Source organism: Ranitomeya imitator, chromosome 1, assembly GCF_032444005.1.
Source record: "Ranitomeya imitator isolate aRanImi1 chromosome 1, aRanImi1.pri, whole genome shotgun sequence".
Classification (NCBI taxonomy): domain Eukaryota; kingdom Metazoa; phylum Chordata; class Amphibia; order Anura; family Dendrobatidae; genus Ranitomeya; species Ranitomeya imitator.
Window position 1 is genome coordinate 823587322 of NC_091282.1, and position 19377 is coordinate 823606698.

At 41.8% G+C, this 19377-nt stretch overlaps 1 protein-coding gene across 3 annotated transcripts in view; it reads right to left on the bottom strand.

Annotated features, from left to right (window-relative positions):
* Positions 1-19377, bottom strand: part of TBXA2R (thromboxane A2 receptor) — a 226653-nt gene that overhangs the window by 111064 nt on the left and 96212 nt on the right. The window contains exon 1 of one of the 3 annotated variants that reach the window (XM_069740462.1): positions 15188-15234. The exons of the other annotated variants lie outside the window; for them this stretch is intronic. The gene's annotated coding sequence lies outside the window, so the exon portion shown is untranslated. Of the gene's footprint in view, positions 1-15187; positions 15235-19377 lie in introns of those variants that run through there. 3 annotated transcript variants of the gene reach the window in all.

Below are 19377 nucleotides of genomic sequence, written 5' to 3' on the forward strand. Positions count from 1 at the left end.
TGAAACAGTCTATTAACAATGATAAACAGTTTTAATGTGCAAATCAAGTTAGGCTTTTGGTGAACGAACAGTTATCGAATAGAAACTCGAACAGCTGAATCTTAAGCAAATTGTTCGAGTTCGACAAACGACTGGAACACCGCCCAAAACAGCTCGAATTTGAAATTGGTGAACAGTTCGACTCGAACACTGCTCATCTCTATTCGAGATACGTAAGATTTTTGAGGTCTATGATAGCACTGATTTTATGTTTAGCATCTTTTTTCTCAAATGCCCACTTGAATGACAATAACTAATAATTACTGATAACGTAATTGTTCTTAGCAGATGAAAACTTTAGTGAAAAGAAGATACATGGATGGAGTTGAGAGAGAAGGTGTACCTTGTGACAACACAGCACCAACTCCAACCTCTGAGGTATTTACTTCCACTACTAGGGTTGAGCGACCTTTACTTTTATAGGATCGGGTCGGGTTTCACGAAACCCGACTTTTGAAAAAGTCGGGTCGAGTGAAATCGGCCGATCCTATAAAAAAGTCGGGGTCGGGGTCGGCCGAAACCTGAAACCCAATGCATTGCATTGGGTTTCCATGGTTCCCAGGGTCTGAAGGAGCGGAAACTCTCCTTCAGGCCCTGCGATCCATATTTTAGTGTAAAATAAAGAATTAAAATAAAAAATATCGCAATACTTACCCTCTGACGCGCCCTGGTACTAACCGGGAACCTTCCTTCCTTAGAATCAGCCTTCCAGGACCTGGCGGTGACGTCGCGGTGACCAATCACAAGCCGCGACGTCACCGCGACCGAAGCAGGGCGCGTCCGAGGGTGAGTATATACCTAATAGGAATATACTCACCCTCGGACGCGCCCTGCTTCTTTCCGGCAACCTTCCTTCCTAAGAATCAGCCCTTCCAGGACCTTCGGTGACGTCGCGGTGACGTCGCGGCTTGTGATTGGTCGCGCGAGCGGTCACATGGGCGGCCACGCGGCCAATCACAAGCCGCGACGTCACCGCAAGGTCCTGGAAGGCTGATTCTAAGGAAGGAAGGTTCCCGGTTAGTACCAGGGCGCGTCAGAGGGTAAGTATTGCGATATTTTTTATTTTAATTCTTTATTTTACACTTAAATCTGAATTCCGATACCAATTCCCGATATCTTAAACATATCGGGAATCGGTATCGGAATTCCGATTCTAGATTCAAAAGATCGCTGACTTCATGGCCGACCCCACACTGGGGTCGGGTCGGGTTTCATGAAACCCGACCTTGCCAAAAGTCGGCGACTTTTGAAAAATTTCGACCCGTTTCGCTCAACCCTATCTACTACAAATGAACACTCTAAATCAGACTAGACCAATGCAGGACCAAAAGAGAAACATTCCTTTAACTAAAAGAAGGCACAGACTACCTCAGTTTTCCAGTTAATCACCCCAGTTCCTTTATTAATGAAATCACTCAATGGCTATCTTAAACATTGTTCAAATAATTTTAGCATAATAATTAGTGAGTCCAAGAAAGCTCTGCAATGCTTTCACAGATTTGGACTGAAATCAATCCTTAATAGCTTGGACATTAGAGAGATTTGTTCAGAAAGCGTTGGCAGACAAGATATACAGAGGAATTTTACTTCTTGAACCAAGAAGACAAATTTTTAAAGTTTTTGAAGTACATTGCATGCATATTGAATGTTTTCTGGTGAAAAAAACAAAGATAACATCTAAATAGAGAACCACATATTGAACACATACTTGTATATCTTGGAATTTGTCATCGACAAAAAAAAAAAAAATTCAGTGTTACTTAGCCCGTAAGGCATCACCAGAATCATATTCTGGGATCAAGTTTGCTGGTTGTAGAGATCAGGGATGAGTGGCAGAGGATACTTTTTTTTCAATAATTTTGTTAAATCTTCCTATAAAACCTGGCCAGACCTACTCAGACTTGCCAGTGAAAGCTCTGTTTCCCTATTCTTAGGAGATTCTGTGCTGCATAGGAGTTTGTTGTTGCTATGCTATGTAACATAGTAACATAGTAACATAGTTAGTAAGGCCGAAAAAAGACATTTGTCCATCCAGTTCAGCCTATATTCCATCATAATAAATACCCAGATCTACGTCCTTCTACAGAACCTAATAATTGTATGATACAATATTGTTCTGCTCCAGGAAGACATCCAGGCCTCTCTTGAACCCCTCGACTGAGTTCGCCATCACCACCTCCTCAGGCAAGCAATTCCAGATTCTCACTGCCCTAACAGTAAAGAATCCTCTTCTATGTTGGTGGAAAAACCTTCTCTCCTCCAGACGCAAAGAATGCCCCCTTGTGCCCGTCACCTTCCTTGGTATAAACAGATCCTCAGCGAGATATTTGTATTGTCCCCTTATATACTTATACATGGTTATTAGATCGCCCCTCAGTCGTCTTTTTTCTAGACTAAATAATCCTAATTTCGCTAATCTATCTGGGTATTGTAGTTCTCCCATCCCCTTTATTAATTTTGTTGCCCTCCTTTGTACTCTCTCTAGTTCCATTATATCCTTCCTGAGCACCGGTGCCCAAAACTGGACACAGTACTCCATGTGCGGTCTAACTAGGGATTTGTACAGAGGCAGTATAATGCTCTCATCATGTGTATCCAGACCTCTTTTAATGCACCCCATGATCCTGTTTGCCTTGGCAGCTGCTGCCTGGCACTGGCTGCTCCAGGTAAGTTTATCATTAACTAGGATCCCCAAGTCCTTCTCCCTGTCAGATTTACCCAGTGGTTTCCCGTTCAGTGTGTAATGGTGATATTGATTCCCTCTTCCCATGTGTATAACCTTACATTTATCATTGTTAAACCTCATCTGCCACCTTTCAGCCCAAGTTTCCAACTTATCCAGATCCATCTGTAGCAGAATACTATCTTCTCTTGTATTAACTGCTTTACATAGTTTTGTATCATCTGCAAATATCGATATTTTACTGTGTAAACCTTCTACCAGATCATTAATGAATATGTTGAAGAGAACAGGTCCCAATACTGACCCCTGCGGTACCCCACTGGTCACTTCGACCCAGTTAGAGACTATACCATTTATAACCACCCTCTGCTTTCTATCACTAAGCCAGTTACTAACCCATTTACACACATTTTCCCCCAGACCAAGCATTCTCATTTTGTGTACCAACCTCTTGTGCGGCACGGTATCAAACGCTTTGGAAAAATCGAGATATACCACGTCCAATGACTCACCGTGGTCCAGTCTATAGCTTACCTCTTCATAAAAACTGATTAGATTGGTTTCACAGGAGCGATTTCTCATAAACCCATGCTGATATGGAGTTAAACAGTTATTCTCATTGAGATAATCCAGAATAACATCCCTCAGAAACCCTTCAAATATTTTACCAACAATAGAGGTTAGACTTACTGGCCTATAATTTCCAGGTTCACTTTTAGAGCCCTTTTTGAATATTGGCACCACATTTGCTATGCGCCAGTCCTGCGGAACAGACCCTGTTGCTATAGAGTCACTAAAAATAAGAAATAATGGTTTATCTATTACATTACTTAGTTCTCTTAGTACTCGTGGGTGTATGCCATCCGGACCCGGAGATTTATCTATTTTAATCTTATTTAGCCGGTTTCGCACCTCTTCTTGGGTTAGATTGGTGACCCTTAATATAGGGTTTTCATTGTTTCTTGGGATTTCACCTAGCATTTCATTTTTCACCGTGAATACCGTGGAGAAGAAGGTGTTTAATATGTTAGCTTTTTCCTCGTCATCTACAACCATTCTTTCCTCACTATTTTTTAAGGGGCCTACATTTTCAGTTTTTATTCTTTTACTATTGATATAGTTGAAGAACAGTTTGGGATTAGTTTTACTCTCCTTAGCAATGTGCTTCTCTGTTTCCTTTTTGGCAGCTTTAATTAGTTTTTTAGATAAAGTATTTTTCTCCCTATAGTTTTTTAGAGCTTCAATGGTGCCATCCTGCTTTAGTAGTGCAAATGCTTTCTTTTTACTGTTAATTGCCTGTCTTACTTCTTTGTTTAGCCACATTGGGTTTTTCCTATTTCTAGTCCTTTTATTCCCACAAGGTATAAACCGCTTACACTGCCTATTTAGGATGTTCTTAAACATTTCCCATTTATTATCTGTATTCTCATTTCTGAGGATATTGTCCCAGTCTACCAGATTAAGGGCATCTCTAAGCTGTTCAAACTTTGCCTTCCTAAAGTTCAATGTTTTTGTGACTCCCTGACAAGTCCCCCTAGTGAAAGACAGGTGAAACTGCACAATATTGTGGTCGCTATTTCCTAAATGCCCAACCACCTGCAGATTTGTTATTCTGTCAGGTCTATTAGATAGTATTAGGTCTAAAAGTGCTGCTCCTCTGGTTGGATTCTGCACCAATTGTGAAAGATAATTTTTCTTGGTTATTAGCAGAAACCTGTTGCCTTTATGGGTTTCACAGGTTTCTGTTTCCCAGTTAATATCCGGGTAGTTAAAGTCCCCCATAACCAGGACCTCATTATGGGTTGCAGCTTCATCTATCTGCTTTAGAAGTAGACTTTCCATGGTTTCTGTTATATTTGGGGGTTTGTAACAGACCCCAATGAGAATTTTGTTACCATTTTTCCCTCCATGAATTTCGACCCATATGGACTCGACATCCTCATTCCCTTCGCTAATATCCTCCCTTAAAGTGGACTTTAGACAAGACTTTACATAGAGACAAACCCCTCCTCCTCTCCGATTTTTACGATCCTTTCTAAACAGACTGTAACCCTGTAAGTTAACTGCCCAGTCATAGCTTTCATCTAACCATGTCTCGGTTATTCCCACTATGTCAAAGTTACCTGTAGATATTTCTGCTTCTAGTTCTTCCATCTTGTTTGTCAGGCTTCTGGCGTTTGCGAGCATGCAGTTTAGAGGATTTTGTTTTGTTCCAATCTCCTCACTGTGGATTGTTTTAGAAATGTTCTTACCTCCCTTCTGAGTATGTTTTCCTGGGTCGTCTTTGTTCGAGTCTAATGTTTTTCTTCCCGTCCCCTCTTCTTCTAGTTTAACGCCCTCCTGATGAGTGTAGCGAGTCTTCTGGCGAATGTGTGTTTCCCAGGTTTGTTGAGGTGTAGTCCGTCTCTGGCGAGGAGTCCATCATACCAGTAATTCACACCGTGGTCCAGGAATCCAAATCCTTGTTGTCTGCACCATCGTCTTAGCCAGTTGTTTGCATCAAGGATCCTGTTCCATCTCCTGGTGCCATGCCTGTCTACTGGAAGGATAGAAGAAAAAACTACCTGTGCATCCAGTTCCTTTACTTTCTTCCCCAACTCTTCAAAGTCCTTGCAGATTGTCGGTAGGTCCTTCCTTGCCGTGTCATTGGTGCCAACATGTATCAGAAGAAATGGGTGGACGTCCTTGGAGCTGAAGAGCTTTGGTATCCTATCGGTCACATCCTTGATCATCGCACCTGGAAGGCAGCATACTTCTCTTGCAGTTATGTCCGGTCTGCAGATGGCTGCTTCGGTGCCTCTCAGTAGTGAGTCTCCCACCACCACCACTCTTCGTTGCTTCTTGGCTGTACTTTTTGCTGTCACTTGTTGCTGTGTGCCCTTTTCTTTTTTGCTTGCTGGTATTGCTTCATTCTTAGGTGTGCCATCTTCATCCTCTACAAAGATTTGATATCGGTTCTTCAGTTGTGTGGTTGGTGATTTCTCCATGGTCTTCTTGCTTCTTTTGGTCACATGCTTCCACTCATCTGCTTTTGGAGGTTCTCTGACACTTTTTGCACCTTCTGTGACCAGTAGAGATGCTTCTGTTCTGTCTAGAAAGTCTTCATTCTCTTTGATGAGTTTCAAAGTTGCTATTCTTTCTTCCAGACCCCGCACCTTTTCTTCTAAAAGGGCCACTAGTCTACACTTCTGACAGGTGAAATTGGATTCTTCTTCTGGTCGATCTGTGAACATGTAGCACATGCTGCAGCTCACCATGTAGGTTGTCACATCTGCCATGTTGCTCCTAGATCCTGCTGACTTGCTGTGTGTTTTCCTTCTTGTGTAATCTACTCAGCCAAGCTCTCTTGCAATAATGTCCTACAGGCAAAAATTTGCGCGCCGTACGGCGCGCGGTTTGGTGATGCTTTCGAAGCAGCTGGTCCCGGCTGTACCCAACGATCTTCTAGCTTAGGGAGACTTCGCTTCTCCCAGAAGGCACCTGGAATATGCAAATTAGCCTCCTGAAGCTTGAATCCCTGGTTTGGTGATGCTTTCGAAGCAGCTGGTCCCGGCTGTACCCAACGATCTTCTAGCTTAGGGAGACTTCGCTTCTCCCAGAAGGCACCTGGAATATGCAAATTAGCCTCCTGAAGCTTGAATCCCTGGTTTATGTGTTTGGAGAGAAGGTGTTGTGGAGGTGTTCTGTAGTACGTGTGTGTTTATCCCCTGTTCCTGTTTAGTTTACTCCTCCCTGACCCTATATTTCATCTATTGTTGGTTGGTGCTTTTGTATTATAGAGGTTTTCTGCTACCCCTGTTTAATCTTAGGGCCTTGTTCACATTACATGAGGTGGGGGAGGGGACAGACTACGGATTAATAGCAGCATAGTGAGGTCAGAGACTTGGGCCTCTCTACCATCAAGAGTACCCTCATTCCAGTGATAGTTTGAGACCTCCCTCCCCAACTTAAGACTGTCACAGTGTGAAATTTTCACTAGCCATTAGTTTGAGGAGAGAACACCAAAGAAAAGGATAGATGCATTCCTAAACTAGCAAAAAACACCATACAAAATGTAGATACAAATTGGGTCCCCCGATCTGACACCAGTGAAGCTTCACGATTTCACTGATTTACTTCTGAGCCAGTGTCTTGAAGTTAGGGAGGTCAGGTAAAACAATAAAGTGCACCAATTTACTAAACCTATCCACCACAACTAAGATAACAGTTTTACCAAAGGATGAAGGAAGTTCCGTTATGAAATTCATGGATAAATGAGTTCATAGTCGGTCAGGAATGGTCAATAGTAAAAGAATCCCAGACAGACGAGTATACGGGGTCTTGGAACACAGAACACAACATGAAGACACAAAGTCAACTACATCCTTACTCAATCATGACCATCAAAAACAACAAGAAAGGAAGTCCAAGGTTGCCTTACTACCTGGGTGACCAGCCAGCAACCAACCTCCATCAAGGATAGGTGTGTGAATGGCTGATCATCAGCTTTACCTGTGCTACCTTGGCTTTTTTCACTATGGCCTGTCTGCATCCTGTATTGTGACCAGGTATTGTTAATTATATTCTTTCTGTGATATGCACTCAGTGATTCCTAGTATTATAACCTCCAAGCTTAGAAAGTATTTCTGTGGGATGTGGCTTCGGGCACTGCAGATGGCAGTCGTGTGAGTGATCAGCTCCTGTGATACTATCCGTTGAAGCGACTTATAACTTGACACAGAGGGTTTTTTCCTCACATTTTTTATTAAAAATGTTCCGTTATTAAATGGGATCATTTTGACACCAAGAACGTGAATTTTGGTTCAGTAATATTTGAACTGTGTCCCTCTGAAGGGAGTGGAGCCAGAGCCTGAGGTGATTTGCAGCCCGTGTCCAAAATGTATGCTGCTGAAGCGTGAAAACTAGAGTGATGGTAGACTTCACAGAAGACTAAGAATACACCCGGTATTTATCCTGTCTCTGTCGGTACTGTTGTGCCTGTGAATCAGGGCTTTTCTGTTGTTGTGAGGAAAGACGCTGTGGAGAGAAGAGGGAGGCGCTGAAGTGGGAGGCACCATAGTGAACAGCTGAGAGACTGAATGCGCCCTGCCACGGGGTGGGCACCATCTCTCCCCACCATTCTGCTTGATCCCTGGCATCAGCGATTACCTGTCAACGTATGTCAGTGTCTGGGAGGAAATGCAAGTAGAGGAGCTGCAGAGACACCATCACGTGTTTCTCAACGCAGGCAGTGAATAGCCAGGCCTTATACCGGGAAGGAACAACCAAGGGAAGGGCAGCATCCAATAAAGGAAAACATCCAATAAAGGAAAACCACCTATGCCAAGCATGGTATCCATCCACAGACAGCTGTTTCGGGGTTTTTGCCCCTCATCAGTGTGGAGTAGGAAACTGGCTATCAGGAGCAGTGCCTAGTAGAAAGTCTATAAAGGCACGGATGATTGACCTCGTGGAGACCAAAACATCCAACACCGCAGAGACACCATCACGTGTTTCTCAACGCAGTGATCCAGAACACTGCCCCCAAATATGCAAATGCAAGTAGAGGAGCTGCGAAGACACCATCACGTGTTTCTCAACGCAGGCAGTGAATAGCCAGGCCTTTCACCGGGAAGGAACAACCAAGGGAAGGGCAGCATCCAATAAAGGAAAACATCCAATAAAGGAAAACCACCTATGCCAAGCATGGTATCCATCCACAGACAGCTGTTTCAGGGTTTTTGCCCCTCATCAGTGTGGAGTAGGAAACTGGCTATCAGGAGCAGTACTAGCAGTTTCCTACTCCACACTGATGAGGGGCAAAAACCCCGGAACAGCTGTCTGTGGATGGATACCATGCTTGGCATAGGTGGTTTTCCTTTATTGGATGTTTTCCTTTATTGGATGCTGCCCTTCCCTTGGTTGTTCCTTCCCGGTGAAAGGCCTGGCTATTCACTGCGCTGAGAAACACGTGATGGTGTCTCCGCAGCTCCACTACTTGCATTTGCATATTTGGGGGCAGTGTTCTGGATCACTGCATTGAGAAACACGTGATGGTGTCTCCGCGGTGTTGGATGTTTTGGTCTCCACGAGGTCAGTCATCCGTGCCTTTATAGACTTTCTACTAGGCACTGCTCCTGATAGCCAGTTTCCTACTCCACACTGATGAGGGGCAAAAACCCCGAAACAGCTGTCTGTGGATGGATACCATGCTTGGCATAGGTGGTTTTCCTTTATTGGATGTTTTCCTTTATTGGATGCTGCCCTTCCCTTGGTTGTTCCTTCCCGGTGAAAGGCCTGCCTATTCACTGCCTGCATTGAGAAACACGTGATGGTGTCTCCGCAGCTCCTCTACTTGCATTTGCATATTTGGGGGCAGTGTTCTGGATCACTGCGTTGAGAAACACGTGATGGTGTCTCCGTGGTTTTGGATGTTTTGGTCTCCACGAGGTCAATCATCCGTGCCTTTATAGACTTTCTACTAGGCACTGCTCCTGATAGCCAGTTTCCTACTCCACACTGATGAGGGGCAAAAACCCCGAAACAGCTGTCTGTGGATGGATACCATGCTTGGCATAGGTGGTTTTCCTTTATTGGATGTTTTCCTTTATTGGATGCTGCCCTTCCCTTGGTTGTTCCTTCCCGGTGAAAGGCCTGGCTATTCACTGCCTGCGTTGAGAAACACGTGATGGTGTCTCCGCAGCTCCTCTACTTGCATTTGCATATTTGGGAGCAGTGTTCTGGATCACTGCGTTGAGAAACACGTGATGGTGTCTCCGCGGTGTTGAATGTTTTGGTCTCCATGAGGTCAATCATCCGTGCCTTTAGAGACTTTCTACTAGGCACTGCTCCTGATAGCCAGTTTCCTACTCCACACTGATGAGGGGCAAAAACCCCAAAACAGCTGTCTGTGGATGGATACCATGCTTGGCATAGGTGGTTTTCCTTTATTGGATGTTTTCCTTTATTGGATGCTGCCCTTCCCTTGGTTGTTCCTTCCCGGTGAAAGGCCTGGCTATTCACTGCCTGCGTTGAGAAATATGTGATGGTGTCTCCGCAGCTCCTCTACTTGCATTTGCATATTTGGGGGCAGTGTTCTGGATCACTGCATTGAGAAACACGTGATGGTGTCTCTGCGGTGTTGGATGTTTTGGTCTCCACGAGGTCAATCATCCGTGCCTTTATAGACTTTCTACTAGGCACTGCTCCTGATAGCCAGCTTCCTACTCCACACTGATGAGGGGCAAAAACCCCGAAACAGCTGTCTGTGGATGGATACCATGCTTGGCATAGGTGGTTTTCCTTTATTGGATGCTGCCCTTCCCTTGGTTGTTCCTTCCCGGTGAAAGGCCTGGCTATTCACTGCCTGCGTTGAGAAACACGTGATGGTGTCTCCGCAGCTCCTCTACTTGCATTTACATATTTGGGGGCAGTGTTCTGGATCACTGCGTTGAGAAACACGTGATAGTGTCTCCGCGGTGTTGGATGTTTTGGTCTCCACGAGGTCAATCATCCGTGCCTTTATAGACTTTCTACTAGGCACTGCTCTTGATACTATGTTTCCTACTCCACACTGATGAGGGGCAAAAACCCCGAAACAGCTGTTTGTGGATGGATACCATGCTTGGCATAGGTGGTTTTCCTTTATTGGATGTTTTCCTTTATTGGATGCTGCCCTTCCCTTGGTTTTTCCTTTCCGGTGAAAGGCCTGGCTATTCACTGCCTGCGTTGAGAAACACGTGATGGTGTCTCCGCAGCTCCTCTACTTGCATTTGCATATTTGGGGGCAGTGTTCTGGATCACAGCGTTGAGAAACACGTGATGGTGTCTCCGCGGTGTTGGATGTTTTGGTCTCCACGAGGTCAATCATCCGTGCCTTTATAGAGTGTTTGGGAGGAGGCATCTGGGTGAGTTGAGGAACCGGAGCTCTTCCGCTGCTGTGCAAGCGGTTGCCGTGGTGAGGAGGGGTGGACAGGAGCTGAGGTGCGAGGCGCTGAAGTGAATAGTTGCAGCATTAGACGCGCCCTGCCTCGGGGCTGACACCATCATTCTCCGCCTTCCATTCAAAGCCTCAGCAATGGATAATACAGACAGCTCCTGAGAGACTACAGGTTGGTAACAGTACATTTGATTTACACAGCGACTATTCAGCAACACTAAATGTGAATGCTGGATCTCTGCAGTATAAGAGCAGGACCCCAGAAGAATAAATGTCTCCTGGCTCTATCATTGACTTTCTCTTCCTATTCTTAATTGAAGCTACTGTTTACCTGTTGTACCTAGAAAGGAACTGGAGTTTTCACAGCAGGGAAGCTACAGAGACTCACCAACTTGTGGAACTCGGATAATTCAGCAATAGACAATTAAAGACCCTGGTTATGTTTGAAGAATTACAGGATAATATTGAAATTTAAAATATAGATTAAGCTTGTAGAGCTCCTTGATAACAGAATATTAAAAAGGTAATATAAGGTGCTCTCTTACTAAGTGCTGATAGAAGACATTGAGTTCATTCTATTGTTGTTCTGGTAAACATGTCTAGGTTATTTTTTATCTAAGTGGTGAATAAAGAATTTGCTTTAGTCTTTGCCTGATGAAGAGACCTGTGTAGTCTGGAAAGCTTGCAATTTGTTACCACATTTTCAGTTAGCCATTAAAAGGTATCAACCACTGAGGACTCTCAATTCTAAATATTTTTCTATCTACTGGCTAACACAGTACCAAGATATTTGTCTTTCCTGTCTTTAAACAAGAAATTCTCGCTCTGAAGGTCAATCTTACAGACTTAGAAGATAGGAACAGACGCAATTATTTTAAAATATGGGAAGGGTTTCTGAAAGCATAATGCAGAACGATCTTTATAGTAACGTAAAAAAGCTATCCCAAGATTATCGGATCTAGACCTCACCATAGACAGGATCCATAGGCTCCCATGACCAAAGAATATTGCTCCAGACAAACCAAGGGACATAATATTACATATGCATTTCTTGGAAACCAATCAAAAAATACTGAATTATATTAAAGATAGGGGTATTTTTCCGGACCCGTATGTAAATATAAAAATCTTTGCCGAACTTTCCATAGCGACGATGGAGGCTAGAAGGGATTTTAGAGAGGTTACCACAAATATTAGTATTATATAGATGGGGCTTCTCCACAAAAATCCTTGTTTGGCACAGGGGCAAAACTATCCCATTATACACTCCTGAAGAAGGAATGCATTTTATTTCTTCCCTTCAGGGGATCCACAATAATATAGATAATGGCTGAACCTCTAAACTAATGGATACCTTGTTTTAATCTGATTCCTCAAATAATAGTGGTTGCCATATTATTCAACAAATAGATAAGTTTAATTAATAGATGGGTATGTCACGGGTTCATGCCCATTTCCTTTCGCCCCCAAAGTAGGAGAGACATCACTTTAGGTGATATCCTCCAGGGAAATTCACAAATTTCTATTTTGTTCTGATTCTTTCATTTTTTTTTCTTAGTGATAAGTTTACTTTTCTTTATTCTCATTTTTAGCTGCTATTGTGTTATCAGAAGAGCCTAGAGTAGTCCATATGAAATTAAAAGTTCTCTCATGTAATGTTAAAGGACTAAATAGCCCATACAAACGATTTATCACCTGGAAGGAAATTAAAAATTACCAGGCTGATATCACTTGTTTGCAAGAAGTAAGATTTGCAAGAGATAATCATCCACTATTTCAACATAAGAACTATCCTCACATTTTTAAATCATTACAAGAAAACAAGAGGGCTGGGGTTATCACTCTAGTTAATAATAACGTCCCATTCCAATTGATAAACAAAGTGATTGACCCCCTGGGAAGGTTCCACATCCCCATAGCCAACTTAAATTCTAAGGTCTGCACAATTGTATATGTCTACGGACCAAACAGAGGACACATCCATTTTTTAATAAGCTAATAAAAAAGGTCAATGAGGTCAGGAGAGGAGATTTGATAACATCAGGGGACTTTAATGTGGTGCAAAATGCTCTCTTGGACTCCTCTTTGGTACGCCGACAATCGTAGTCCCTTAATAATTGGATCAATAAAAATGAACTGTTCGATGTATTTCACTGTCTCAACGCGTCTTCCAGGAATTTACGTTTTACTCTGCAGTCCACACGTCTTCCAGGGAATTTACGTTTTACTCTGCAGTACATAAATCATTTTCGAGAATTGACTTGTTTCTGACCAATATATTTTTGTTATCCAAATTTACAAAAATCGATATATTCGATAAATCCTTTTCGGACCACTCCCCAATTATGAATTAATTTATTTTCTCACCCTACCTCAATAATACCTTTCTATGGAAATCGAATCCAACCCTTTTTAAAATGCCTGAATACAATGAGATCATGGATAAGACAATAGCAATTATTTTAAAGAAAACTCATCAGAGGACATATACCCATTTGTCCTATGGTGTACACACAAGGCGGTATTGAGGGGTTACCTGATCCAACTTTCATCCAGGCTTAAAAAGAAAAACAGGGAAATTATTACCTCCCTGCAATCTCAAATAAAAATAAAAGAATTTACAGAAAAACTTAACAACCCCCTCCTCAAAAATCCACTGGGAGATTCTAGACTTAAGGCAAAAACTCAAGGCATTATTGCTGAGTACGACGCTGTAATAAGAGCCTCAAAACCTCAAAGTTAAATTATTATTCAGCAACTAACAAACCAACTAAACACATGATGGATAGACTGAAACAAAACCGCATAAGGAAAAGGATACTTAAAATTAAAAAACCCTCAGGGGGTCATTAAAACCCACCCCTCCGAAGTAGCAAACGTCTTTGCAGACTTTTTCTACAAACTTAATCTCCCACAGTAAGGGTACCGTCACACTGAAACGACGCTGCAGCGATACGACAACGATGTCGATCGCTGCAGCATCGCTGTTTGGTCACTGGAGAGCTGTCACACAGACAGCTCTCCAGCGACCAACGATCCCGAAGTCCCCTGGTAACCAGGGTAAACATCGGGTTACTAAGCGCAGGGCCGCGCTTAGTAACCCGATGTTTACCCTGGTTACCAGCGTAAACATAAAAAAAACAAACATTACATACTTACATTCCGTGTCTGTCCTCCGGCGCTGTGCTTTCCTCTGCACTGTCAGCGCCGGTCAGCCGTAAAGCAGAGCGGTGACGTCACCGCTGTGCTTTCTGGCTGGCCGGCGCTGACACAGGATGCAGGAGGAGTGCAGAGAAGCAGAGCGCCGGGGACAGACAGCTGAAGGTAAGTATGTAATGTTTTTGTTTTTTACGTTTACGCTGGTAACCAGGGTAAACATCGGGTTACTAAGGGCAGCCCTGCGCTTAGTAACCCAATGTTTACCCTGGTTACCAGTGAAGACATCGCTGAATCGGCGTCACACATGCCGATTCAGCGATGTCAGCAGGAGATCCAGCGACGAAATAAAGTTTCAGACGATCTGCTACGACGTACGATTCTCAGCGGGGTCCCTGATCGCAGTAGCGTGTCAGAAACAGCGAGATCGTAATGATATCGCTCGAACGTCACGGATCGTGCCGTCCTAGCGATCAAAGTGCCACAGTGTGACGGTACCCTTAGAGCCCTCTGATTTGGTATCCTTGAATCAGCCTTTCAAAATAGAAGAAATTACAAATGTTATCAATAAACTCAAATCCCAAAAATCACCTGGGCCGGATGGGTTCACAAACGACTATTTGAAGACTTTCTCTCACATTATTATTCCTCAATTAAAACTCTTATTTGATCACGCTTCCACAATTGGAACCTTCCCCAGAGAAATGCTACAAGCCAACATAATTATGATTCCCAAAGATAAGGAGGATTCAGACAGGGTCCAAAACTACAGGCCTATAATGGGGATATCAAAATCTATTCTAAAATCTTAGCAGATTAAATAAAAAATTTTCTTCCCTCACTCATTAAAGATGACCAAATCGGGTTTATCACAGGAAGGCAGGCTTCAGATGGCACAAGAAGGATATTAAAAATATTAAACATAGTTAAATCCCTGAATACCCCCTCACTTTTTGTAACCTTAAACACAGAAAAGGTATTTTATAAAATTAATTGGAATTACCTCTACGCAACTTTATCTAAATTTGGATTCAATTATAAATTTACATCTTCCATTTTTGCACTATACTCAGACCCAAATGCCAAAGTTTATACCAATAACCATCTTTCTAAATTGTTCCCCATAACAAATGGCACAAGACACAGGTGCCCCTTATCACCTTTGCTCTTTGCCCTAGCAATGGAGCCATTGGCTGAAAAGGTTTGATTAAATAATTCAATTACGGGATTTAATACTCCACACTGCCAGCATATAATTACCTCATTCACTGATGATATCTTTTTAACAATTAAGGACCCTTTAAAATCAATTACTGCCCTTAAATCAGATTTGGACTCATTTTCGAAAATTTCATACTTTGAAATGAATCCTCAGAAATCTAAAATCCTACCTTTTTGCCTCAACCATAACTTGACCCAAGAAATTAAACAGCATACTAATTATCTATGGGAGACAAAAAGATCGCATATTTAGGAATCACACTAACAAATAAATTCCACTTGTTAATCCCTACGGATATAGACAACCGGACTAAAACAATATCCAAAGACTTTGCCTGCTTTAAATTCTTAAACTTGTCTCTATTAGGTAGTGAAATCCATCATTTTGCTGATTCATTCCTCCTCCTCATCTGATTATTCATTCCTCCTCCTTAATAAAGATACAAAACCTAATAAAATCCTTTATTTGGAATAACAGTAAGGCGAGGGTAGCTAACACCGTTCTTTATAAAAAGAAAAGCAGGGGAGGCATTGCCTTGCCAAATATCCTGGCCTATTACTAGCCTTCTATGATCAGGCATAGTCAAAACTGGATTTGCGACAATTCCCAGGTAGCTTGGCTGGACTTAGAAATAACTTTACAAGACTCCTTTTTTAGATATTTACTATGACCAGCTCAAAAGGAGCATCATCAACCCATTTTTCAAGCGGTTTTGTCAGCATAGAAGTCACTGACTAGGCCGGGGAGGGGAGGTTCGAGGCTAAGTCAAATTAAGAACTGTCCCATGTCTTTAATAACTATAATTTATAAAATTTTGATCCCATCTATTTGTTCGGAAGCTGGAATAAACACTGTAGGCAACATTTACAACCGTGAATCATTCTATTCATACAGCGAAATCAAACGTATTTATAAGCTACCATTCTACCAATTTTTATTTAATCTTAAAAGAAAATATCCAAAAATTATTATCAAGTAGACCCCTAAACTTAGACATAATTTCTTCCCTATTCAAAAGCACTAATCATAAAAACAGATGGAGTCTTAAAAACATCTACAGCCACTTCAATAAAGATGCTAATGAGACTAAAAAAAATGTATCTTCGAAGATGGGAATCTGACTTAAATAGAGTTTTTTCGACGGAAACATGGGAAAATGCTATCAAGCTCACTTATGCGTCAAATATTTCCATTCCCCTCCACGAGTCCTTTTATAAATTGATCATGAGCTGGTATTTCACACCGATACGAATTTCACACATCAATGGAGATAACGCCTCCCTTTGTTGGAGAGGATGTGGATCACCTGCTAACTTAAATCGGATTTTCTGGACATGCCCAAAAATAAAGAAACTCTGGAAATATGCTATACTACATATTATTTCTCTTACACATATCAAACTCATAGTTACGCCACAAATGGCGCTCTTCTCGATAGTACTCGAGAGTGTTGACCCTTCAATTAAATATGTAATTATTCATATCTTCCTGGTGATTAAAAATTCAATTGCATTGTGGTGGAAAAAAACCCAAACACCAAAATTTTCGGATTTTATTAATACAATTCAACTCCACAGCTCCATTGAAAAAAAGGTTTGCTTTGAACAACAATTTCCTCCATGAATACCATATAAAATGTGATTTGTGGAAGGCAAAATATCTTGCATTGTTGAAAGAGTTTGACCTCTGGACTCTTTAGTCGTATTAGACTTGTAATACATTTTCAGCTTTATTTATTTATTTTGTAACATTACGCTTGTTATAATTACTAATGTTCATATATCTTCTTTATTTTTTTTATATAGCGCTAACATATTCCGCAGCGCTTTACAGTTTCCACACATTATCATTGCTGTCCCCAATGGGGCTGACAATTTATATTCCCTATAAGTATGTCTTTGGAATGTGAGAGGAAACCGAAGAACCCGGAGAAAACCCACGCAAACACGGGGAGAACATACAAACTCTTTGCAGATGTTGTCCTGAGTGGGATTAGAACCCAGGACTCCAGCACTGCAATGCTAACCACTGCACCACCGTGCTGCCCATGGTTTTTCTTAGGCTAAATATCTATGTAAATAGTTTGAATTCTCTATTTTTTCATTTAAGATACCCTGCCTCCTTCTATATAACTGTTTGAAAAGGTAACACAACTACAGAAAACAGTGTGCTCATCACCTTATGCCATCTACTCAGTCAGAACCACTGTGGTCACTAATTAGTACCCGGGGAGGGTGAGCAAGGATTGGTTGTTTTTAAAAAAAAGAAGACAGGGGTTTTCTAAAAGTCCTTTAACCCCTTAGTGACAGAGCCAATTTGGTACTTAATTGCCGAGCCAATTTTTGCAATTCTGACCACTGTCATTTTATGAGGTTATAACTCTGGAACGCTTCAACGGATCCTGCTGATTCTGAGATTGTTTTTTCGTCACATATTGTACTTCATGTTAGTGGTAACATTTCTTCGATATTACTTGAGATTATTTATGAAAAAAACGGAAATATGGCGAAAATTTTTTAAATTTTGCAATTTTCAAACTTTGTATTTTTATGCCCTTAAATCAGAGAGATATGTCACGAAAAATAGTTAATAAATAACATTTCCCACATGTATACTTTACATCAGCACAATTTTGGAAACAAAATTTATTTTTGTTAGGGAATTATAAGGGTTAAAAGTTGACCAGCAATTTTTCATTTTTACAACACCATTTTTTTTTAAGGGACCACATCACATTTGAAGTCATTTTGAGGGGTCTATACGATAGAAAATAATGAAGTGTGACACCATTCTAAAAACTACACCCCTCAAGGTTCTCAAAACCACATTCAAGAAGTTTATTAACCCTTTACGTGCTTCACAGGAACTGAAGCAATGTGGAAGGAAAAAATGAACATTTAACTTTTTTTTGCAAACATTTTAATTCAGAACCATTTTTTTATTTTTACAAGTGTAAAAACAGAAATGTAACCATAAATTTTGTTATGCAATTTCTCCTGAATACGCCAATACCCCATATGTGGGGGTAAACCACTGTTTGAGTGCACCGCAGAACTTGGAAGTGAAAGAGCGCCGTTTGACTTTTTCAATACAGAATTGGCAGGAATTGAGATCGGACGCCATGTCACGTTTAGAGAGCCCCTGATGTGCCTAAACAGTGGAAACCCCCCACAAGTGACACCATTTTGGAAACTAGACCCATTAAGGAACTTATCTAGATGTGTGGTGAGCACTTTGAACCCCCATGTGCTTCACAGAAGTTTATAACGTTGAGCCGTGAAAATAAAAAATCGCATTTGTTTACACAAAAATGATCTTTTTGCCCACAAATTCTTATTTTCACAAGGGTAACAGGAGAAATTAGACCACAGACGTTGTAGTGCAATTTCTCCTGAATACGCCGATATCCAATATGTGGGGGTAAACCACTGTTTGGGCGCACCGCAGAGCTTGGAAGAGGAGGAGTGCCGTTTTACTTTTTCAATGTAGAATTGTCTGGAATTGAGATCGGATGCCATGTCGCGTTTGGAGAGCCCCTGATGTGCCTAAACAGTGGAAACCCCCCACAAGTGACCCCATTTTGGAAACTAGACCCCCCATGGAACTTATCTAGATGTGTGGTGAGAACTTTGAATGCCCAAGTGCTTCACAGAAGTTTAGAATGCAGAGTCGTGAAAATAAAAAATATTTTTTTTTCCACAAAAAAGATTTTTAGCCCCCAAGTTTTTATTTTCACAAGGGTAACAAGAGAAATCGGACCACAAAAGTTGTTGTCCAATTTGTTCTGAGTATGCTGGTACCCCATATGTGGGGGTAAACCACTGTTTGGGCGCACGGCAGAGCTCGGAAGGAAGGAGCGCCGTTTTGGAATGCAGACTTTGATAGAATGGTCTGTGGGTGTTATGTTGCGTTTGCAGAGCCCCTGATGTACCTAAACAGTAGAAACCCTCCACAAGTGACCCCATTTTGGAAACTAGACCCCCCAAGGAACTTATCTAGATGTGTGGTGAGAACTTTGAATGCCCAAGTGCTTCACAGATGTTTAGAATGCAGAGTCGTGAAAATAAAAAATATTTTTTTTTTCCACAAAAAAGATATTGTAGCCCCCAAATTTTTATTTTCACAAGGGTAACAGGAGAAATTGGACCACAATAGTTGTGGTCCAATTTATCCCGAGTACACTGATGTGCCATATGTGGGGGTAAACCACTGTTTGGGCGCACGGCAGAGCTTGGAAGGGAAGGAGCACCGTTTTGGAATGCAGACTTTGATAGAATGGTCTGTGGGCGTTATGTTGCGATTGCAGAGCCCCTGATGTACCTAAACAGTAGTAACCCCCACAAGTGACCCCATTTTGGA